Genomic DNA, 23,900 nt, shown 5'->3' on the forward strand with positions numbered 1-23,900 from the left:
CTCACACCTGTGGGTGCTCGTTCTGACCTGTGGATGCTCGCTCACACCTGTGGGTGCTCGCTCACACCAGTGGTTGCTCGCTCACACCTGTGGGTGCTCGCTCACACCTTTGGGTGCTCGCTCACACCTGTGGGTACTCGCTCACACCTGTGGGTGCCCGCTCACACCTGTGGGTGCCCGCTCAGACCTGTGGGTGCCCGCTCAGACCTGTAGGTGCTCGGTCAGACCTGTGGGTGCTCGCGCACACCTATGGGCGCTCGCTCACACCTGTGGATGGTCGCTCACACCTGTAGGTGCTCGCCCACACCTGTGGGTCCTCGCTAACACCTGTGGGTGCTCGCGCACACCATTGTATGCTCGCTCACACCTGTGGGTGCTCGCTAACACCTGTGGGTGCTCGCTCACACCTTGTGGGTGCTCGCTCACACCGGTGGGTGCTCGCCCACACCATTGTATGCTCGCTCACACCTGTGGGTGCTCGCTCACACATAAGGGTGCTCGCTCACACCTATGGGTGCTCGCTAACACCTGTGGGTGCTCGCTCACACCTGTGGGTGCTCGCTCACACCAGTGGGTGCTTGTTCAGACTTGTGGGTGCTCGCTCACACCTGTGGGTGCTTGTTCAGACCTGTGGGTGCTCGCTCTCACGTTTGGGTGCTTGTTGAGACCTGTGGGTGCTTGTTCACACCTGTGGGTGCTCGCTCAGACCTGTGGGTGCTCGCTCACACGTGTGGGTGCTTGTTCAGACCTGTGGGTGCTTGTTCAGACCTGTGGGTGCTCGCTCACACCTGTAGGTGCTTGTTCACACCTGTGGGTGCTCGCTCAGACCTGTGGGTGCTCGCTCAGACCTGTGGGTGTTCGTTCAGAACTGTGGGTGCTTATTCACACCTGTGGGTGCTCGCTCAGATCAGTGGGTTCTCGCTCGCACTTGTGGGTGCTCGCTAACACCTGTGGGTGCTGGCTCACACCTGTGGGTGCCAGCTCACACCTGTGGGTGCTCGTTCAGACCTGTTGGTGCTCGCTCACACCTGTGGGTGCTCGCTCACACCTGTGGGTGCTCGCTCACACCTGTGGGTGCTCGCTCACACCTGTGGGTGCTCGCTCACACCTGTGGGTGCTCGCTCACCCCTGTGGGTGCTCGCTCACACCTGTGGGTGCTCTCTCACACCTGTGGGTGCTCGCTCAGACCTGTGGGTGCTCGCTCAGACCTGTGGGTGCCCGCTCAGACCTGTGAGTGCCCGCTCAGACCTGTGGGTGCCCACTCACACCTGTGGGTGCCAGCTCACACCTGTGGGTGCTCGTTCTGACCTGTGGATGCTCGCTCACACCTGTGGGTGCTCGCTCACACCAGTGGGTGCTCGCTCACACCTGTGGGTGCTCGCTCACACCTTTGGGTGCTCGCTCACACCTGTGGGTACTCGCTCACACCTGTGGGTGCCCGCTCACACCTGTGGGTGCCCGCTCAGACCTGTGGGTGCCCGCTCAGACCTGTAGGTGCTCGGTCAGACCTGTGGGTGCTCGCGCACACCTATGGGCGCTCGCTCACACCTGTGGATGGTCGCTCACACCTGTAGGTGCTCGCCCACACCTGTGGGTCCTCGCTAACACCTGTGGGTGCTCGCGCACACCATTGTATGCTCGCTCACACCTGTGGGTGCTCGCTAACACCTGTGGGTGCTCGCTCACACCTTGTGGGTGCTCGCTCACACCGGTGGGTGCTCGCCCACACCATTGTATGCTCGCTCACACCTGTGGGTGCTCGCTCACACATAAGGGTGCTCGCTCACACCTATGGGTGCTCGCTAACACCTGTGGGTGCTCGCTCACACCTGTGGGTGCTCGCTCACACCAGTGGGTGCTTGTTCAGACTTGTGGGTGCTCGCTCACACCTGTGGGTGCTTGTTCAGACCTGTGGGTGCTCGCTCTCACGTTTGGGTGCTTGTTGAGACCTGTGGGTGCTTGTTCACACCTGTGGGTGCTCGCTCAGACCTGTGGGTGCTCGCTCACACGTGTGGGTGCTTGTTCAGACCTGTGGGTGCTTGTTCAGACCTGTGGGTGCTCGCTCACACCTGTAGGTGCTTGTTCACACCTGTGGGTGCTCGCTCAGACCTGTGGGTGCTCGCTCAGACCTGTGGGTGTTCGCTCAGAACTGTGGGTGCTTATTCACACCTGTGGGTGCTCGCTCAGATCAGTGGGTTCTCGCTCGCACTTGTGGGTGCTCGCTAACACCTGTGGGTGCTGGCTCACACCTGTGGGTGCCAGCTCACACCTGTGGGTGCTCGTTCAGACCTGTTGGTGCTCGCTCACACCTGTGGGTGCTCGCTCACACCTGTGGGTGCTCGCTCACACCTGTGGGTGCTCGCTCACACCTGTGGGTGCTCGCTCACACCTGTGGGTGCTCGCTCACCCCTGTGGGTGCTCGCTCACACCTGTGGGTGCTCGCTCAGACCTGTGGGTGCTCGCTCAGACCTGTGGGTGCCCGTTCAGACATGTGGGTGCTCGGGCAGACCTGTGGGTGCTCGCTCACACTTGTGGGTGCTCTCTCACACCTGTGGATGCTCGCTCACACCTGTAGGTGCTTGCTCACACCTGTGGGTGCTCGCTCACACCATTGTATGCTCGCTCACACCTGTGGGTGCTCGCTCACACCTGTGGGTGCTCGCTCACACCTAAGGGTGCTCGCTCACACCTGTGGGTGCTCGCTAACACCTGTGGGTGTTCGCTCACACTTGTGGGTGCTTGTTCAGACTTGTGGGTGCTCGCTCACACCTGTGGGTGCTTGTTCAGACTTGTGGGTGCTCGCTCACACCTGTGGGTGCTTGTTCAGACCTGTGGGTGCTTGTTCAGACCTGTGGGTGCTCTTTCACACTTGTGGGTGCTTGTTCACACCTGTGGGCGCTCGCTCACACCTGTGGGTGCTTATTTACACCTGTGGGTGCTCGCTCTGACCAGTGGGTTCTCGCTCACACCTGTGGGTGCTCGCTCACACCTGTGGGTGCTCGCTCACACCTGTGGGTGATCGCTCACACCTGTGGGTGCTCGCTCACACCTGTGGGTGCTTGTTCAGACCTGTGGGTGCTCGCTCACACGTGTGGGTGCTTGTTCAGACCTGTAGGTGCTTGTTCAGACCTGTGGGTGCTCGCTCACACCTGTGGGTGCTTGTTCAGACCTGTGGGTGCTCGCTCAGACCTGTGGGTGCTTGTTTACACCAGTGGGTGCTTGTTCACACCTGTGGGTGCTTATTCACACCTGTGGGTGCTCGCTCAGACCAGTGGGTTCTCGCTCAGACCTGTGGGTGCTCGCTCACACCTGTGGGTGCTCGGTCAGACCTGTGGGTTCTCGCTCACACCTGTGGGTACTCGCTCACACCTGTGGGAGCTCGCTCACACCTGTGGGTGCTCGCTCACACCTGTGGGTGCTTGCTCACACCTGTGGGTGCTCGCTTACACCTGTGGGTGCTTGTGCAGATCTGTGGGTGCTCGCTCACAAGTGTGGGTGCTTGTTCAGACCTGTGGGTGCTTGTTCAGACCTGTGGGTGCTTGTTCAGACCTGTGGGTGCTCGCTCAGACCTGTGGGTGCTTGTTCACACCAGTGGGTGCTTGTTCACACCTGTAGGTGCTCGGTCAGACCTGTGGTTGCTCGGTCAGACCTGTGGGTGCTCGCTCAGAACTGTGGGTGCTTATTCACACCTGTAGGTGCTCGCTCAGACCAGTGGGTTCTCGCTTACACCTGTGGGTGCTCGCTCACACCTGTGGGTGCTCGCTCAGACCTGTGGGTGCTCGCTCAGACCTGTCGGTGCCCGCTCACACCTGTGGGTGCTCGCTCACACCTGTGGGTGCTCGGTCAGACCTGTGGGTGCTCGCTCAGACCAGTGGGTTCTCGCTCACTCCTGTGGGTGCTCGCTTACACCTGTGGGTGCTCGCTCACACCTGTGAGTGCTCGCTCACACCTGTGAGTGCTCGCTCACACCTGTGGGTGCTTGCTCACACCTGTGGGTGCTCTCTCACACCTGTGGGTGCTCGCTCAGACCGGTGGGTGCTCGCTCAGACCTGTGGGTGCCCGCTCAGACCTGTGGGTGCCCGCTCAGACCTGTGGGTGCCCGCTCAGACCTGTGGGTGCCCACTCACACCTGTGGGGGCCAGCTCACACCTGTGGGTGCTCGTTCAGACCTGTGGATGCTCGCTCACACCTGTGGGTGCTCGCTCTCACCAGTGGGTGCTCGCTCACACCTGTGGGTGCTCGCTCACACCTGTGGGTGCTCGCTCACACCTGTGGGTGCCCGCTCAGACCTGTGGGTGCCCGCTCAGACCTGTGGGTGCCCGCTCAGACCTGTGGGTGCTCGGTCAGACCTGTGGGTGCTCGCTCACACCTGTGGGTGCTTGCTCACACCATTGTATGCTCGCTCACACCTGTGAATGCTCGCTCACATATAAGGGTGATCGCTCATACCTGTGGGTGCTCGCTAACACCTGTGGGTGCTCGCGCACACCATTGTATGCTCGCTCACACCTGTGGGTGCTCGCTAACACCTGTGGGTGCTCGCTCACATCTGTGGGTGCTCGCTCACACCTGTGGGTGCTCGCTCACACCATTGTATGCTCGCTTACACCTGTAGGTGCTCGCTCACACCTGTAGGTGCTCGCTCACACGTGTGGGTGCTCGCTCACACATAAGGGTGCTCGCTCACACATAAGGGTGCTCGCTCACACCTGTGGGTTCTCGCTAACACCTGTGGGTGCTCGCTCACACCTGTGGGTGCTCGCTCACACCAGTGGGTGCTTGTTCAGACTTGTTGGTGCTCGCTCACACCTGTGGGTGCTTGTTCAGACCTAAGGGTGCTCGCTCACACTTGTGGGTGCTCGCTCAGACCTGTGGGTGCTCGCTCAGACTTGTGGGTGCTTGTTCACACCAGTGGGTGCTTGTTCACACCTATGGGTGCTCGCTCAGACCTGTGGGTGCTCGCTCAGACCTGTGGGTGCTTGTTCACACCAGTGGGTGCTTGTTCACACCTGTAGGTGCTCAGTCAGACCTGTGGTTGCTCGGTCAGACCTGTGGGTGCTCGCTCAGAACTGTGGGTGCTTATTCACACCTGTAGGTGCTCGCTCAGACCAGTGGGTTCTCGCTCACACCTGTGGGTGCTCGCTCACACCTGTGGGTGCTCGCTCAGACCTGTGGGTGCTTGCTCAGACCTGTCGGTGCCCGCTCACACCTGTGGGTGCTCGCTCACACCTGTGGGTGCTCGCTCACTCCTGTGGGTGTTCGGTCAGACCTGTGGGTGCTTGCTCAGACCTGTTGGTGCTTATTCACACCTGTGGGTGCTCGCTCAGACCAGTGGGTTCTCGCTCTCACTTGTGGGTGCTCGCTAACACCTGTGGGTGCTGGCTCACACCTGTGGGTGCCAGCTCACACCTGTGGGTGCTCGTTCAGACCTGTTGGTGCTCGCTCACACCTGTGGGTGCTCGCTCACACCTGTGGGTGCTCGCTCACACCTGTGGGTGCTCGCTCACACCTGTGGGTGCTCGCTCACACCTGTGGGTGCTCGCTCACCCCTGTGGGTGCTCGCTCACACCTGTGGGTGCTCGCTCAGACCTGTGGGTGCTCGCTCAGACCTGTGGGTGCCCGTTCAGACATGTGGGTGCTCGGGCAGACCTGTGGGTGCTCGCTCACACTTGTGGGTGCTCTCTCACACCTGTGGATGCTCGCTCACACCTGTAGGTGCTTGCTCACACCTGTGGGTGCTCGCTCACACCATTGTATGCTCGCTCACACCTGTGGGTGCTCGCTCACACCTGTGGGTGCTCGCTCACACCTAAGGGTGCTCGCTCACACCTGTGGGTGCTCGCTAACACCTGTGGGTGTTCGCTCACACTTGTGGGTGCTTGTTCAGACTTGTGGGTGCTCGCTCACACCTGTGGGTGCTTGTTCAGACTTGTGGGTGCTCGCTCACACCTGTGGGTGCTTGTTCAGACCTGTGGGTGCTTGTTCAGACCTGTGGGTGCTCTTTCACACTTGTGGGTGCTTGTTCACACCTGTGGGCGCTCGCTCACACCTGTGGGTGCTTATTTACACCTGTGGGTGCTCGCTCTGACCAGTGGGTTCTCGCTCACACCTGTGGGTGCTCGCTCACTCCTGTGGGTGCTCGCTCACACCTGTGGGTGATCGCTCACACCTGTGGGTGCTCGCTCACACCTGTGGGTGCTTGTTCAGACCTGTGGGTGCTCGCTCACACGTGTGGGTGCTTGTTCAGACCTGTAGGTGCTTGTTCAGACCTGTGGGTGCTCGCTCACACCTGTGGGTGCTTGTTCAGACCTGTGGGTGCTCGCTCAGACCTGTGGGTGCTTGTTTACACCAGTGGGTGCTTGTTCACACCTGTGGGTGCTTATTCACACCTGTGGGTGCTCGCTCAGACCAGTGGGTTCTCGCTCAGACCTGTGGGTGCTCGCTCACACCTGTGGGTGCTCGGTCAGACCTGTGGGTTCTCGCTCACACCTGTGGGTACTCGCTCACACCTGTGGGAGCTCGCTCACACCTGTGGGTGCTCGCTCACACCTGTGGGTGCTTGCTCACACCTGTGGGTGCTCGCTTACACCTGTGGGTGCTTGTGCAGATCTGTGGGTGCTCGCTCACAAGTGTGGGTGCTTGTTCAGACCTGTGGGTGCTTGTTCAGACCTGTGGGTGCTTGTTCAGACCTGTGGGTGCTCGCTCAGACCTGTGGGTGCTTGTTCACACCAGTGGGTGCTTGTTCACACCTGTAGGTGCTCGGTCAGACCTGTGGTTGCTCGGTCAGACCTGTGGGTGCTCGCTCAGAACTGTGGGTGCTTATTCACACCTGTAGGTGCTCGCTCAGACCAGTGGGTTCTCGCTTACACCTGTGGGTGCTCGCTCACACCTGTGGGTGCTCGCTCAGACCTGTGGGTGCTCGCTCAGACCTGTCGGTGCCCGCTCACACCTGTGGGTGCTCGCTCACACCTGTGGGTGCTCGGTCAGACCTGTGGGTGCTCGCTCAGACCAGTGGGTTCTCGCTCACACCTGTGGGTGCTCGCTTACACCTGTGGGTGCTCGCTCACACCTGTGAGTGCTCGCTCACACCTGTGAGTGCTCGCTCACACCTGTGGGTGCTTGCTCACACCTGTGGGTGCTCTCTCACACCTGTGGGTGCTCGCTCAGACCGGTGGGTGCTCGCTCAGACCTGTGGGTGCCCGCTCAGACCTGTGGGTGCCCGCTCAGACCTGTGGGTGCCCGCTCAGACCTGTGGGTGCCCACTCACACCTGTGGGGGCCAGCTCACACCTGTGGGTGCTCGTTCAGACCTGTGGATGCTCGCTCACACCTGTGGGTGCTCGCTCTCACCAGTGGGTGCTCGCTCACACCTGTGGGTGCTCGCTCACACCTGTGGGTGCTCGCTCACACCTGTGGGTGCCCGCTCAGACCTGTGGGTGCCCGCTCAGACCTGTGGGTGCCCGCTCAGACCTGTGGGTGCTCGGTCAGACCTGTGGGTGCTCGCTCACACCTGTGGGTGCTTGCTCACTCCATTGTATGCTCGCTCACACCTGTGAATGCTCGCTCACATATAAGGGTGCTCGCTCATACCTGTGGGTGCTCGCTAACACCTGTGGGTGCTCGCGCACACCATTGTATGCTCGCTCACACCTGTGGGTGCTCGCTAACACCTGTGGGTGCTCGCTCACATCTGTGGGTGCTCGCTCACACCTGTGGGTGCTCGCTCACACCATTGTATGCTCGCTTACACCTGTAGGTGCTCGCTCACACCTGTAGGTGCTCGCTCACACGTGTGGGTGCTCGCTCACACATAAGGGTGCTCGCTCACACATAAGGGTGCTCGCTCACACCTGTGGGTTCTCGCTAACACCTGTGGGTGCTCGCTCACACCTGTGGGTGCTCGCTCACACCAGTGGGTGCTTGTTCAGACTTGTTGGTGCTCGCTCACACCTGTGGGTGCTTGTTCAGACCTAAGGGTGCTCGCTCACACGTGTGGGTGCTCGCTCAGACCTGTGGGTGCTCGCTCAGACTTGTGGGTGCTTGTTCACACCAGTGGGTGCTTGTTCACACCTATGGGTGCTCGCTCAGACCTGTGGGTGCTCGCTCAGACCTGTGGGTGCTTGTTCACACCAGTGGGTGCTTGTTCACACCTGTAGGTGCTCAGTCAGACCTGTGGTTGCTCGGTCAGACCTGTGGGTGCTCGCTCAGAACTGTGGGTGCTTATTCACACCTGTAGGTGCTCGCTCAGACCAGTGGGTTCTCGCTCACACCTGTGGGTGCTCGCTCACACCTGTGGGTGCTCGCTCAGACCTGTGGGTGCTTGCTCAGACCTGTCGGTGCCCGCTCACACCTGTGGGTGCTCGCTCACACCTGTGGGTGCTCGCTCACACCTGTGGGTGTTCGGTCAGACCTGTGGGTGCTTGCTCAGACCTGTTGGTGCTTATTCACACCTGTGGGTGCTCGCTCAGACCAGTGGGTTCTCGCTCTCACCTGTGGGTGCTCGCTCACACCATTGTATGCTCGCTTACACCTGTGGGTGCTCGTTCACACCTGTGGGTGCTCGCTCACACGTGTGGGTGCTCGCTCACACATAAGGGTGCTCGCTCACACCTGTGGGTTCTCGCTAACACCTGTGGGTGCTCGCTCACACCTGTGGGTGCTCGCTCACACCAGTGGGTGCTTGTTCAGACCTGTGGGTGCTCGCTCACACGTGTGGGTGCTTGTTCAGACCTGTGGGTGCTTGTTCAGACCTGTAGATGCTCGCTCACACCTGTAGGTGCTTGTTCACACCTGTGGGTGCTCGCTCAGACCTGTGGGTGCTCGCTCAGACTTGTGGGTGCCTGTTCACACCAGTGGGTGCTTGTTCACACCTATGGGTGCTCGCTCAGACCTGTGGGTGCTCGCTCAGACCTGTGGGTGCTTGTTCACACCAGTGGGTGCTTGTTCACACCTGTAGGTGCTCGGTCAGACCTGTGGTTGCTCGGTCAGACCTGTGGGTGCTCGCTCAGAACTGTGGGTGCTTATTCACACCTGTAGGTGCTCGCTCAGACCAGTGGGTTTTCGCTCACACCTGTGGGTGCTCGCTCACACCTGTGGGTGCTCGCTCAGACCTGTGGGTGCTCGCTCAGATTTGTCGGTGCCCGCTCACACCTGTGGGTGCTCGCTCACACCTGTGGGTGCTCGCTCACACCTGTCGGTGCTCGGTCAGACCTGTGAGTGCTCGCTCAGACCTGTTGGTGCTTACTCACACCTGTGGGTGCTCGCTCAGACCAGTGGGTTCTCGCTCACACCTGTGGGTGCTCGCTTACACCTGTGGGTGCTCGCTCACACCTGTGGGTGCTCGCGCACACCAGTGGGTGCTCGCTCACACCTGTGGGTGTTTGCTCACACCTGTGGGTGCTCTCTCATACCTGTGGGTGCTCGCTCAGACCGGTGGGTGCTCGCTCAGACCTGTGGGTGTCCGCTCAGACCTGTGGGTGCCCGTTCAAACCTGTGGGTGCCCACTCACACCTGTGGGTGCCAGCTCACACCTGTGGGTGCTCGTTCAGACCTTTGGATGCTCGCTCACACCTGTGGGTGCTCGCTCTCACCAGTGGGTGCTCGCTCACACCTGTGGGTGCTCGCTCACACCTGTGGGTGCTCGCTCACACCTATGGGTGCTCGCTCACACCTGTGGGTGCCCGCTCAGACCTGTGGGTGCCCGCTCAGACCTGTGGGTGCCCGCTCAGACCTGTGGGTGCTCGGTCAGACCTGTGGGTGCTCGCTCACACCTATGGGAGCTCGCTCACACCTGTGGATGCTCGCTCATACCTGTGGGTGCTCGCTCACACCTGTGGGTGCTCGCTCACACCATTGTATGCTCGCTCACACCTGTGGGTGCTCGCTCACACCTGTGGGTGCTCGCTCACACCAGTGGGTGCTTGTTCAGACTTGTTGGTGCTCGCTCACACCTGTGGGTGCTTGTTCAGACCTGTGGGTGCTCGCTCACACATGTGGGTGCTTGTTCAGACCTGTGGGTGCTTGTTCAGACCTGTGGGTGCTCGCTCACACCTGTAGGTGCTTGTTCACACCTGTGGGTGCTCGCTCAGACCTGTGGGTGCTCGCTCAGACTTGTGGGTGCTTGTTCACACCAGTGGGTGCTTGTTCACACCTATGGGTGCTCGCTCAAACCTGTGGGTGCTCGCTCAGACCTGTGGGTGTTCGCTCAGAACTGTGGGTGCTTATTCACACCTGTGGGTGCTCGCTCAGACCAGTGGGTTCTCGCTCACACCTGTGGGTGCTCGCTCACACCTGTGGGTGCCAGCTCACACCTGTGGGTGCTCGCTCACACCTGTGGGTGCTCGCTCACACCTGTGGGTGCTCGCTCACACCTGTAGGTGCTCGCTCACACCTGTGGGTGCTCACTCACCCCTGTGGGTACTCGCTCACACCTGTGGGTGCTCGCTCACACCTGTGGGTGCTCGCTCAGACCTGTGGGTGCCCGCTCAGACCTGTGGGTGCCCGCTCAGACATGTGGGTGCTCGGTCAAACCTGTGGGTGCTCGCTCACACTTGTGGGCGCTCTCTCACACCTGTTGATGCTCGCTCACACCTGTGGGTGCTCGCTCACACCTGTGGGTGCTCGCTCACACTATTGTATGCTCGCTCACACCTGTGGTTACCTGGTTGATACCTGGTTGATGGGGTTCTGGGAGTTCTTCTACTCCCCAAGCCCGGCCCGAGGCCAGGCTCGACTTGTGAGAGTTTGGTCCACCAGGCTGTTGCTTGGAGCGGCCCGCAGGCCCACATACCCACCACAGCCCGGTTGGTCCGGCACTCCTTGGAGGAATAAATCTAGTTTCCTCTTGAAAATGTCCACGGTTGTTCCGGCAATATTTCTTATGCTTGCTGGGAGGACGTTGAACAACCGCGGACCTCTGATGTTTATACAGTGTTCTCTGATTGTGCCTATGGCACCTCTACTCTTCATTGGTTCTATTCTACATTTTCTTCCATGTCGTTCACTCCAGTACGTTGTTATTTTACTGTGTAGATTTGGTACTTGGCCCTCCAGTATCTTCCAGGTGTATATTATTTGATATCTCTCTCGTCTTCTTTCTAGTGAGTACATTTGGAGGGCTTTGAGACGATCCCAATAATTTAGGTGCTTTATTGCGTCTATGCGTGCCGTATATGTTCTCTGTATTCCCTCTATTTCAGCAATCTCTCCTGCTTTGAAGGGGGAAGTGAGTACTGAGCAGTACTCAAGACGGGACAACACCAGTGCCTTGAAGAGTACAACCATTGTGATGGGATCCCTGGATTTGAAAGTTCTCGTAATCCATCCTATCATTTTTCTGGCTGTCGCAATATTTGCTTGGTTATGCTCCTTAAACGTTAGGTCGTCAGACATTATTATTCCCAAATCCTTTACATGCTGTTTTCCTACTATGGGTACATTTGATTGTGTTTTGTACTCTGTATTATGTTTAAGGTCCTCATTTTTACCGTACCTGAGTACCTGGAATTTATCACTGTGGGTGCTCGCTCACACCATTGTATGCTCGCTAACACCTGTGGGTGCTCGCTCACATCTGTGGGTGCTCGCTCACACCAGTGGGTGCTTGTTCAGACTTGTTGGTGCTCGCTCACACCTGTGGGTGCGTGTTCAGACCTGTGGGTGCTCGCTCACACGTGTGGGTGCTTGTTCAGACCTGTGGGTGCTTGTTCAGACCTGTGGGTGCTCGCTCACACCTGTAGGGGCTTGTTCACACCTGTGGGTGCTCGCTCAGACCTGTGGGTGCTCGCTCAGACTTGTGGGTGCTTGTTCACACCAGTGGGTGCTTGTTCACACCTATGGGTGCTCGCTCAGACCTGTGGGTGCTCGCTCAGACCTGTGGGTGCTTGTTCACACCAGTGGGTGCTTGTTCACACCTGTAGGTGCTCGGTCAGACCTGTGGTTGTTCGGTCAGACCTGTGGGTGCTCGCTCAGAACTGTGGGTGCTTATTCACACCTGTAGGTGCTCGCTCAGACCAGTGGGTTCTCGCTCACACCTGTGGGTGCTCGCTCACACCTGTGGGTGCTCGCTCACACCTGTGGGTGCTCGCTCAGGCTTGTGGGTGCTCGCGCAGACCTGTCGGTGCCCGCTCACACCTGTGGGTGCTCGCTCACACCTGTGGGTGCTCGCTCTCACCTGTGGGTGCTCGGTCAGACCTGTGGGTGCTCGCTCAGACCTGTTGGTGCTTATTCACACCTGTGGGTGCTCGCTCAGACCAGTGGGTTCTCGCTCACACCTGTGGGTGCTCGCGCACACCTGTGGGTGCTCGCTCATACCTGTGGGTGCTCGCGCACACCTGTGGGTGCTCGCTCACACCTGTGGGTGCTTGCTCACACCTGTGGGTGCTCTCTCACACCTGTGAGTGCTCGCTCAGACCGGTGGGTGCTCGCTCAGACCTGTGAGTGCCTGCTCAGACCTGTGGGTGCCCGCTCAAACCTGTGGGTGCCCGCTCAAACCTGTGGGTGCCCACTCACACCTGTGGGTGCCAGCTCACACCTGTGAGTGCTCGTTCAGACCTGTGGATGCTCGCTCACACCTGTGGGTGCTCGCTCTCACCAGTGGGTGCTCGCTCACACCTGTGGGTGCTCGCTCACATCTGTGGGTGCTCGTTCACACCTGTGGGTGCTCGCTCACACCTGTGGGTGCTCGCTCACACCTGTGGGTGCTCGCTCAGACCTGTGGGTGCCCGCTCTGACCTGTGGGTGCCCGCTCAGACCTGTGGGTGCTCGGTCAGACCTGTGGGTGCTCGCTCACACCTATGGGAGCTCGCTCACACCTGTGGATGCTCGCTCACACCTGTGGGTGCTCGCTCACACCTGTGGGTGCTCGCTCACACGTGTGGGTGCTTGTTCAGACTTGTTGGTGCTCGCTCACACCTGTGGGTGCTTGTTCACACCTGTGGGTGCTCGCTCACACGTGTGGGTGCTTGTTCACACCTGTGGGTGCTTGTTCAGACCTGTGGGTGCTCGCTCACACCTGTAGGTGCTTGTTCACACCTGTGGGTGCTCGCTCAGACCTGTGGGTGCTCGCTCAGACTTGAGGGTGCTTGTTCACACCAGTGGGTGCTTGTTCACACCTATGGGTGCTCGCTCAGACCTGTGGGTGCTCGCTCAGACCTGTGGGTGTTCGCTCAGAACTGTGGGTGCTTATTCACACCTGTGGGTGCTCGCTCAGACCAGTGGGTTCTCGCTCACACCTGTGGGTGCTCGCTCACACCTGTGGGTGCCAGCTCACACCTGTGGGTGCTCGCTCACACCTGTGGGTGCTCGCTCACACCTGTGGGTGCTCGCTCACACCTGTGAGTGCTCGCTCACACCTGTGGGTGCTCGCTCACACCTGTGGGTGCTCGCTCACACCTGTGGGTGCTCGCTTACACCTGTGGGTGCTCGCTCACCCCTGTGGGTGCTCGGTCAAACCTGTGGGTGCTCGCTCACACTTGTGGGCGCTCTCTCACACCTGTTGATGCTAGCTCACACCTGTGGGTGCTCGCTCACACCTGTGGGTGCTCGCTCACACTATTGTATGCTCGCTCACACCTGTGGTTACCTGGTTGATACCTGGTTGATGGGGTTCTGGGAGTTCTTCTACTCCCCAAGCCCGGCCCGAGGCCAGGCTCGACTTGTGAGAGTTTGGTCCACCAGGCTGTTGCTTGGAGCGGCCCGCAGGCCCACATACCCACCACAGCCCGGTTGGTCCGGCACTCCTTGGAGGAATAAATCTAGTTTCCTCTTGAAAATGTCCACGGTTGTTCCGGCAATATTTCTTATGCTTGCTGGGAGGACGTTGAACAACCGCGGACCTCTGATGTTTATACAGTGTTCTCTGATTGTGCCTATGGCACCTCTGCTCTTCATTGGTTCTATTCTACATTTTCTTCCATGTCGTTCACTCCAGTACGTTGTTATTTTACTGTGTAGATTTGGTACTTGGCCCTCCAGTATCTTCCAGGTGTATATTATTTGATATCTCTCTCGTCTTCTTTCTAGTGAGTACATTTGGAGGGCTTTGAGACGATCCCAATAATTTAGGTGCTTTATTGCGTCTATGCGTGCCGTATATGTTCTCTGTATTCCCTCTATTTCAGCAATCTCTCCTGCTTTGAAGGGGGAAGTGAGTACTGAGCAGTACTCAAGACGGGACAACACCAGTGCCTTGAAGAGTACAACCATTGTGATGGGATCCCTGGATTTGAAAGTTCTCGTAATCCATCCTATCATTTTTCTGGCTGTCGCAATATTTGCTTGGTTATGCTCCTTAAACGTTAGGTCGTCAGACATTATTATTCCCAAATCCTTTACATGCTGTTTTCCTACTATGGGTACATTTGATTGTGTTTTGTACTCTGTATTATGTTTAAGGTCCTCATTTTTACCGTACCTGAGTACCTGGAATTTATCACTGTGGGTGCTCGCTCACACCATTGTATGCTCGCTAACACCTGTGGGTGCTCGCTCACATCTGTGGGTGCTCGCTCACACCAGTGGGTGCTTGTTCAGACTTGTTGGTGCTCGCTCACACCTGTGGGTGCGTGTTCAGACCTGTGGGTGCTCGCTCACACGTGTGGGTGCTTGTTCAGACCTGTGGGTGCTTGTTCAGACCTGTGGGTGCTCGCTCACACCTGTAGGGGCTTGTTCACACCTGTGGGTGCTCGCTCAGACCTGTGGGTGCTCGCTCAGACTTGTGGGTGCTTGTTCACACCAGTGGGTGCTTGTTCACACCTATGGGTGCTCGCTCAGACCTGTGGGTGCTCGCTCAGACCTGTGGGTGCTTGTTCACACCAGTGGGTGCTTGTTCACACCTGTAGGTGCTCGGTCAGACCTGTGGTTGTTCGGTCAGACCTGTGGGTGCTCGCTCAGAACTGTGGGTGCTTATTCACACCTGTAGGTGCTCGCTCAGACCAGTGGGTTCTCGCTCACACCTGTGGGTGCTCGCTCACACCTGTGGGTGCTCGCTCACACCTGTGGGTGCTCGCTCAGGCTTGTGGGTGCTCGCGCAGACCTGTCGGTGCCCGCTCACACCTGTGGGTGCTCGCTCACACCTGTGGGTGCTCGCTCTCACCTGTGGGTGCTCGGTCAGACCTGTGGGTGCTCGCTCAGACCTGTTGGTGCTTATTCACACCTGTGGGTGCTCGCTCAGACCAGTGGGTTCTCGCTCACACCTGTGGATGCTCGCGCACACCTGTGGGTGCTCGCTCATACCTGTGGGTGCTCGCGCACACCTGTGGGTGCTCGCTCACACCTGTGGGTGCTTGCTCACACCTGTGGGTGCTCTCTCACACCTGTGGGTGCTCGCTCAGACCGGTGGGTGCTCGCTCAGACCTGTGAGTGCCTGCTCAGACCTGTGGGTGCCCGCTCAAACCTGTGGGTGCCCGCTCAAACCTGTGGGTGCCCACTCACACCTGTGGGTGCCAGCTCACACCTGTGAGTGCTCGTTCAGACCTGTGGATGCTCGCTCACACCTGTGGGTGCTCGCTCTCACCAGTGGGTGCTCGCTCACACCTGTGGGTGCTCGCTCACATCTGTGGGTGCTCGTTCACACCTGTGGGTGCTCGCTCACACCTGTGGGTGCTCGCTCACACCTGTGGGTGCTCGCTCAGACCTGTGGGTGCCCGCTCTGACCTGTGGGTGCCCGCTCAGACCTGTGGGTGCTCGGTCAGACCTGTGGGTGCTCGCTCACACCTATGGGAGCTCGCTCACACCTGTGGATGCTCGCTCACACCTGTGGGTGCTCGCTCACACCTGTGGGTGCTCGCTCACACGTGTGGGTGCTTGTTCAGACTTGTTGGTGCTCGCTCACACCTGTGGGTGCTTGTTCACACCTGTGGGTGCTCGCTCACACGTGTGGGTGCTTGTTCACACCTGTGGGTGCTTGTTCAGACCTGTGGGTGCTCGCTCACACCTGTAGGTGCTTGTTCACACCTGTGGGTGCTCGCTCAGACCTGTGGGTGCTCGCTCAGACTTGAGGGTGCTTGTTCACACCAGTGGGTGCTTGTTCACACCTATGGGTGCTCGCTCAGACCTGTGGGTGCTCGCTCAGACCTGTGGGTGTTCGCTCAGAACTGTGGGTGCTTATTCACACCTGTGGGTGCTCGCTCAGACCAGTGGGTTCTCGCTCACACCTGTGGGTGCTCGCTCACACCTGTGGGTGCCAGCTCACACCTGTGGGTGCTCGCTCACACCTGTGGGTGCTCGCTCACACCAGTGGGTGCTCGCTCACACCTGTGGGTGCTCGCTCACACCTGTGGGTGCTCGCTCACACCTGTGGGTGCTCGCTCACACCTGTGGGTGCTCGCTTACACCTGTGGGTGCTCGCTCACCCCTGTGGGTGCTCGCTCACACCTGTGGGTGCTCGCTCACACCTGTGGGTGCTCGCTCAGACCTGTGGGTGCCCGCTCAGACCTGTGGGTGCCCGCTCAGACATGTGGGTGCTCGGTCAAACCTGTGGGTGCTCGCTCACACTTGTGGGTGCTCTCTCACACCTGTGGATGCTCGCTCACACCTGTGGGTGCTCGCTCACACCTGTGGGTGCTCGCTCACACCTGTGGGTGCTCGCTCAGACTTGTGGGTGCTTGTTCACACCAGTGGGTGCTTGTTCACACCTATGGGTGCTCGCTCAGACCTGTGGGTGCTCGCTCAGACCTGTGGGTGCTTGTTCACACCAGTGGGTGCTTGTTCACACCTGTAGGTGCTGAGTCAGACCTGTGGTTGCTCGGTCAGACCTGTGGGTGCTCGCTCAGAACTGTGGGTGCTTATTCACACCTGTAGGTGCTCGCTCAGACCAGTGGGTTCTCGCTCACACCTGTGGGTGCTCGCTCACACCTGTGGGTGCTCGCTCAGACCTGTGGGTGCTTGCTCAGACCTGTCGGTGCCCGCTCACACCTGTGGGTGCTCGCTCACACCTGTGGGTGCTCGCTCACACCTGTGGGTGCTCGGTCAGACCTGTGGGTGCTTGCTCAGACCTGTTGGTGCTTATTCACACCTGTGGGTGCTCGCTCAGACCAGTGGGTTCTCGCTCTCACCTGTGGGTGCTCGCTCACACCATTGTATGCTCGCTTACACCTGTGGGTGCTCGCTCAAACCTGTGGGTGCTCGCTCACACGTGTGGGTGCTCGCTCACACATAAGGGTGCTCGCTCACACCTGTGGGTTCTCGCTAACACCTGTGGGTGCTCGCTCACACCTGTGGGTGCTCGCTCACACCTGTGGGTGCTCGCTCACACCAGTGGGTGCTTGTTCAGACTTGTTGGTGCTCGCTCACACCTGTGGGTGCTTGTTCAGACCTGTGGGTGCTCGCTCACACGTGTGGGTGCTTGTTCAGACCTGTGGGTGCTTGTTCAGACCTGTGGGTGCTCGCTCACACCTGTAGGTGCTTGTTCACACCTGTGGGTGCTCGCTCAGACCTGTGGGTGCTCGCTCAGACTTGTGGGTGCTTGTTCACACCAGTGGGTGCTTGTTCACACCTATGGGTGCTCGCTCAGACCTGTGGGTGCTCGCTCAGACCTGTGGGTGCTTGTTCACACCAGTGGGTGCTTGTTCACACCTGTAGGTGCTCGGTCAGACCTGTGGTTGCTCGGTCAGACCTGTGGGTGCTCGCTCAGAACTGTGGGTGCTTATTCACACCTGTAGGTGCTCGCTCAGACCAGTGGGTTTTCGCTCACACCTGTGGGTGCTCGCTCACACCTGTGGGTGCTCGCTCAGACCTGTGGGTGCTCGCTCAGACCTGTCGGTGCCCGCTCACACCTGTGGCTGCTCGCTCACACCTGTGGGTGCTCGCTCACACCTGTGGGTGCTCGGTCAGACCTGTGAGTGCTCGCTCAGACCTGTTGGTGCTTACTCACACCTGTGGGTGCTTGCTCAGACCAGTGGGTTCTCGCTCACACCTGTGGGTGCTCGCTTACACCTGTGGGTGCTCGCTCACACCTGTGGGTGCTCGCGCACACCAGTGGGTGCTCGCTCACACCTGTGGGTGTTTGCTCACACCTGTGGGTGCTCTCTCATACCTGTGGGTGCTCGCTCAGACCGGTGGGTGCTCGCTCAGACCTGTGGGTGTCCGCTCAGACCTGTGGGTGCCCGTTCAAACCTGTGGGTGCCCACTCACACCTGTGGGTGCCAGCTCACACCTGTGGGTGCTCGTTCAGACCTGTGGATGCTCGCTCACACCTGTGGGTGCTCGCTCTCACCAGTGGGTGCTCGCTCACACCTGTGGGTGCTCGCTCACACCTGTGGGTGCTCGCTCACACCTGTGGGTGCTCGCTCACACCTGTGGGTGCCCGCTCAGACCTGTGGGTGCCCGCTCAGACCTGTGGGTGCCCGCTCAGACCTGTGGGTGCTCGGTCAGACCTGTGGGTGCTCGCTCACACCTATGGGAGCTCGCTCACACCTGTGGATGCTCGCTCACACCTGTGGGTGCTCGCTCACACCATTGTATGCGCGCTCACACCTGTGGGTGCTCGCTCACACCTGTGGGTGCTCGCTCACACCAGTGGGTGCTTGTTCAGACTTGTTGGTGCTCGCTCACACCTGTGGGTGCTTGTTCAGACCTGTGGGTGCTCGCTCACACGTGTGGGTGCTTGTTCAGACTTGTGGGTGCTCGTTCAGACCTGTAGGTGCTCGCTCACACCTGTAGGTGCTTGTTCACACCTGTGGGTGCTCGCTCAGACCTGTGGGTGCTCGCTCAGACTTGTGGGTGCTTGTTCACACCAGTGGGTGCTTGTTCACACCTATGGGTGCTCGCTCAAACCTGTGGGTGCTCGCTCAGACCTGTGGGTGTTCGCTCAGAACTGTGGGTGCTTATTCACACCTGTGGGTGCTCGCTCACACCTGTGGGTGCCAGCTCACACCTGTGGGTGCTCGCTCACACCTGTGGGTGCTCGCTCACACCTGTGGGTGCTCGCTCACACCTGTAGGTGCTCGCTCACACCCGTGGGTGCTCACTCACCCCTGTGGGTACTCGCTCACACCTGTGGGTGCTCGCTCACACTTGTGGGTGCTCGCTCAGACCTGTGGGTGCCCGCTCAGACCTGTGGGTGCCCGCTCAGACATGTGGGTGCTCGGTCAAACCTGTGGGTGCTCGCTCACACTTGTGGGCGCTCTCTCACACCTGTTGATGCTCGCTCACACCTGTGGGTGCTCGCTCACACCATTGTATGCTCGCTAACACCTGTGGGTGCTCGCTCACACCTGTGGGTGCTCGCTCACACCAGTGGGTGCTTGTTCAGACTTGTTGGTGCTCGCTCACACCTGTGGGTGCTTGTTCACACCTGTGGGTGCTCGCTCACACGTGTGGGTGCTTGTTCAGACCTGTGGGTGCTTGTTCAGACCTGTGGGTGCTCGTTCACACCTGTAGGGGCTTGTTCACACCTGTGGGTGCTCGCTCTGACCTGTGGGTGCTCGCTCAGACTTGTGGGTGCTTGTTCACACCAGTGGGTGCTTGTTCACACCTATGGGTGCTCGCTCAGACCTGTGGGTGCTCGCTCAGACCTGTGGGTGCTTGTTTACACCAGTGGGTGCTTGTTCACACCTGTAGGTGCTCGGTCAGACCTGTGGTTGTTCGGTCAGACCTGTGGGTGCTCGCTCAGAACTGTGCGTGCTTATTCACACCTGTAGGTGCTCGCTGAGACCAGTGGGTTCTCGCTCACACCTGTGGGTACTCGCTCACACCTGTGGGTGCTCGCTCAGGCTTGTGGGTGCTCGCGCAGACCTGTCGGTGCCCGCTCACACCTGTGGGTGCTCGCTCACACCTGTGGGTGCTCGCTCTCACCTGTGGGTGCTCGGTCAGACCTGTTGGTGCTTATTCACACCTGTGGGTGCTCGCTCAGACCAGTGGGTTCTCGCTCACACCTGTGGGTGCTCGCGCACACCTGTGGGGGCTCGCTCATACCTGTGGGTGCTCGCGCACACCTGTGGGTGCTCGCTCACACCTGTGGGTGCTTGCTCACACCTGTGGGTGCTCTCTCACACCTGTGGGTGCTCGCTCAGACCGGTGGGTGCTCGCTCAGACCTGTGAGTGCCTGCTCAGACCTGTGGGTGCCCGCTCAAACCTGTGGGTGCCCGCTCAAACCTGTGGGTGCCCACTCACACCTGTGGGTGCCAGCTCACACCTGTGGGTGCTCGTTCAGACCTGTGGATGCTCGCTCACACCTGTGGGTGCTCGCTCTCACCAGTGGGTGCTCGCTCACACCTGTGGGTGCTCGCTCACATCTGCGGGTGCTTGCTCACACCTGTGGGTGCTCGCTCACACCTGTGGGTGCTCGCTCACACCTGTGGGTGCCCGCTCAGAACTGTGGGTGCCCGCTCTGACCTGTGGGTGCCCGCTCAGACCTGTGGGTGCTCGGTCAGACCTGTGGGTGCTCGCTCACACCTATGGGAGCTCGCTCACACCTGTGGATGCTCGCTCACACCTGTGGGTGCTCGCTCACACCTGTGGGTGCTCGCTCACACCATTGTATGCTCGCTCACACCTGTGGGTGCTCGCTCACACCTGTGGGTGCTCGCTCACACCAGTGGGTGCTTGTTCAGACTTGTTGGTGCTCGCTCACACCTGTGGGTGCTTGTTCACACCTGTGGGTGCTCGCTCACACGTGTGGGTGCTTGTTCAGACCTGTGGGTGCTTGTTCAGACCTGTGGGTGCTCGCTCACACCTGTAGGTGCTTGTTCACACCTGTGGGTGCTCGCTCAGACCTGTGGGTGCTCGCTCAGACTTGTGGGTGCTTGTTCACACCAGTGGGTGCTTGTTCACACCTATAGGTGCTCACTCAGACCTGTGGGTGCTCGCTCAGACCTGTGGGTGTTCGCTCAGAACTGTGGGTGCTTATTCACACCTGTGGGTGCTCGCTCAGACCAGTGGGTTCTCGCTCACACCTGTGGGTGCTCGCTCACACCTGTGGGTGCCAGCTCACACCTGTGGGTGCTCGCTCACACCTGTGGGTGCTCGCTCACACCTGTGGGTGCTCGCTCACACCTGTGGGTGCTCGCTCACACCTGTGGGTGCTCGCTCACACCTGTGGGTGCTCGCTTACACCTGTGGGTGCTCGCTCACCCCTGTGGGTACTCGCTCACACCTGTGGGTGCTCGCTCAGACCTGTGGGTGCTCGCTCAGACCTGTGGGTGCCCGCTCAGACATGTGGGTGCCCGCTCAGACATGTGGGTGCTCGGTCAAACCTGTGGGTGCTCGCTCACACTTGTGGGTGCTCTCTCACACCTGTGGATGCTCGCTCACACCTGTGGGTGCTCGCTCACACCTGTGGGTGCTTGTTCACACCTGTGGGTGCTCGCTCACACCTGTGGGTGCTTGTTCACACCTGTGGGTGCTCGCTCACACCTGTGGGTGCTTGTTCAGACCTGTGGGTGCTTGTTCAGACTTGTGGGTGCTCGCTCACACCTGTGGGTGCTTGTTCACACCTGTGGGTGCTCGCTCACACCTGTGGGTGCTTATTCACACCTGTGGGTGCTCGCTCTGACCAATGGGTTCTCGGTCACACCTGTGGGTGCTCGCTCACACCTGTGGGTGCTCGCTCACACCTGTGGGTGCTTGTTCAGACATGTGGGTGCTCGCTCACACGTGTGGGTGCTTGTTCAGACCTGTGGGTGCTTGTTCAGACCTGTGGGTGCTCGCTCACATCTGTGGGTGCTTGTTCAGACCTGTGGGTGCTCGCTCAGACCTGTGGGTGCTTGTTTACACCAGTGGGTGCTTGTTCACACCTGTGGTTGCTCGGTCATACCTGTGGGAGCTCTCTCAGAACTGTGGGTGCTTATTCACACCTGTGGGTGCTCGCTCAGACCAGTGGGTTCTCGCTCACACCTGTGGGTGCTCGCTCACACCTGTGGGTGCTCGCTCACACATGTGGGTGCTCGCTCAGACCTGTGCGTGCTCGCTCACACCTGTCGGTGCCCGCTCAGACCTGTGGGTGCTCGCTCACACCTGTGGGTGCTCGGTCAGACCTGTGGGTGCTCGCTCAGAGCAGTGGGTTCTCGCTCACACCTGTGGGTGCTCGGTCACACCTGTGGGAGCTCGCTCACACCTGTGGGTGCTCGCTCAAACCTGTGGGTGCTTGCTCACACCTGTGGGTGCTCGCTCACACCTGTGGGTGCTCGCTCAGACCGTTGGGTGCTCGCTCAGACCTGTGGGTGCCCGCTCAGACCTGTGGGTGCCCGCTCAGACCTGTGGGTGCCCGCTCACACCTGTGGGTGCCAGCTTACACCTGTGGGTGCTCGTTCAGACTTGTAGGTGCTTGCTCACACCTGTGGGTGCTCGATCACACCTGTGGGTGCTCGCTCAGACCTGTTGGTGCCCGCCTAGACCTGTGGGTGCCCGCTCAGACCTGTGGGTGCCTGCTCACTTGCTCGCTCACACCTGTGGGTGCTCGCTCACACCTGTGGGTGCTCGCTCACACCTGCCAGTGCTCGCTCACACCTGTGGGTGCTCGCTCACACCTGTGGGTGCTCGCTCACACCTGTGGGTGCTCGCTCACACCTGTGGGTGTTCGCTCAGACTTGTGGGTGCTCGCTTACACCTGTGGGTGCTCGCTTACACCTGTGGGTGCTCGCTCACACCTGTGGGTGCTCGCTCATACCTGTGGGTGCTTATTCACACCTGTGTGTGCTCGCTCAGACCTGTGGGTGCTCGCTCAGGCCTGTGGGTGCCCGCTGAGACCAATGGGTGCCCGCTCAGACCTGTGTGTGCTCGCTCACACATGTGGGTGCTCGCTCACACCTGTGGGTGCTTGTGCAGATCTGTGGGTGCTCGCTCACAAGTGTGGGTGCTTGTTCAGACCTGTGGGTGCTTGTTCAGACCTGTGGGTGCTTGTTCAGACCTGTGGGTGCTCGCCCACACCTTTGGGTGCTTGTTCAGACCTGTGGGTGCTCACTCAGACCTGTGGGTGCTTGTTCACACCAGTGGGTGCTTGTTCACACCTGTAGGTGCTCGGTCAGACCTGTGATTGCTCGGTCAGACCTGTGGGTGCTCGCTCAGAACTGTGGGTGCTTATTCACACCTGTGGGTGCTCGCTCAGACCAGTGGGTTCTCGCTCACACCTGTGGGTGCTCGCTCACACCTGTGAGTGCTCGCTCAGACCTGTGGGTGCTCGCTCAGACCTGTCGGTGCCCGCTCACACCAGTGGGTGCTCGCTCACACCTGTGGGTGCTCGGTCAGACCTGTGGGTGCTCGCTCAGACCTGTTGGTGCTTATTCACACCTGTGGGTGCTCGCTCACACCTGTGGGTGCTCGCTTACACCTGTGGGTGCTCGCTCACACCTGTGGGTGCTCGCTCACACCTGTGGGTGCTCGCTCACACCTGTGGGTGCTCGCTCACACCTGTGGGTGCTTGCTCACACCTGTGGGTGCTCTCTCACACCTGTGGGTGCTCGCTCAGACCTGTGGGTGCTCGCTCAGACCTGTGGGTGCCCGCTCAGACCTGTGGGTGCCCGCTCAGACCTGTGGGTGCCCACTCACACCTGTGGGTGCCAGCTCACACCTGTGGGTGCTCGTTCTGACCTGTGGATGCTCGCTCACACCTGTGGGTGCTCTCTCACACCAGTGGGTGCTCGCTCACACCTGTGGGTGCTCGCTCACACCTTTGGGTGCTCGCTCACACCTGTGGGTACTCGCTCACACCTGTGGGTGTCCGCTCACACCTGTGGGTGCCCGCTCACACCTGTGGGTGCCCGCTCAGACCTGTGGGTGCCCGCTCAGACCTGTAGGTGCTCGGTCAGACCTGTGGGTGCTCGCGCACACCTATGGGAGCTCGCTCACACCTGTGGATGGTCGCTCACACCTGTAGGTGCTCGCCCACACCTGTGGGTGCTCGCAAACACCTGTGGGTGCTCGCGCACACCATTGTATGCTCGCTCACACCTGTGGGTGCTCACT

The sequence above is a fragment of the Procambarus clarkii genome, chromosome 41 (genome assembly GCF_040958095.1).
Source record: "Procambarus clarkii isolate CNS0578487 chromosome 41, FALCON_Pclarkii_2.0, whole genome shotgun sequence".
In the NCBI taxonomy this organism is placed as follows: Eukaryota; Metazoa; Arthropoda; class Malacostraca; order Decapoda; family Cambaridae; genus Procambarus; species Procambarus clarkii.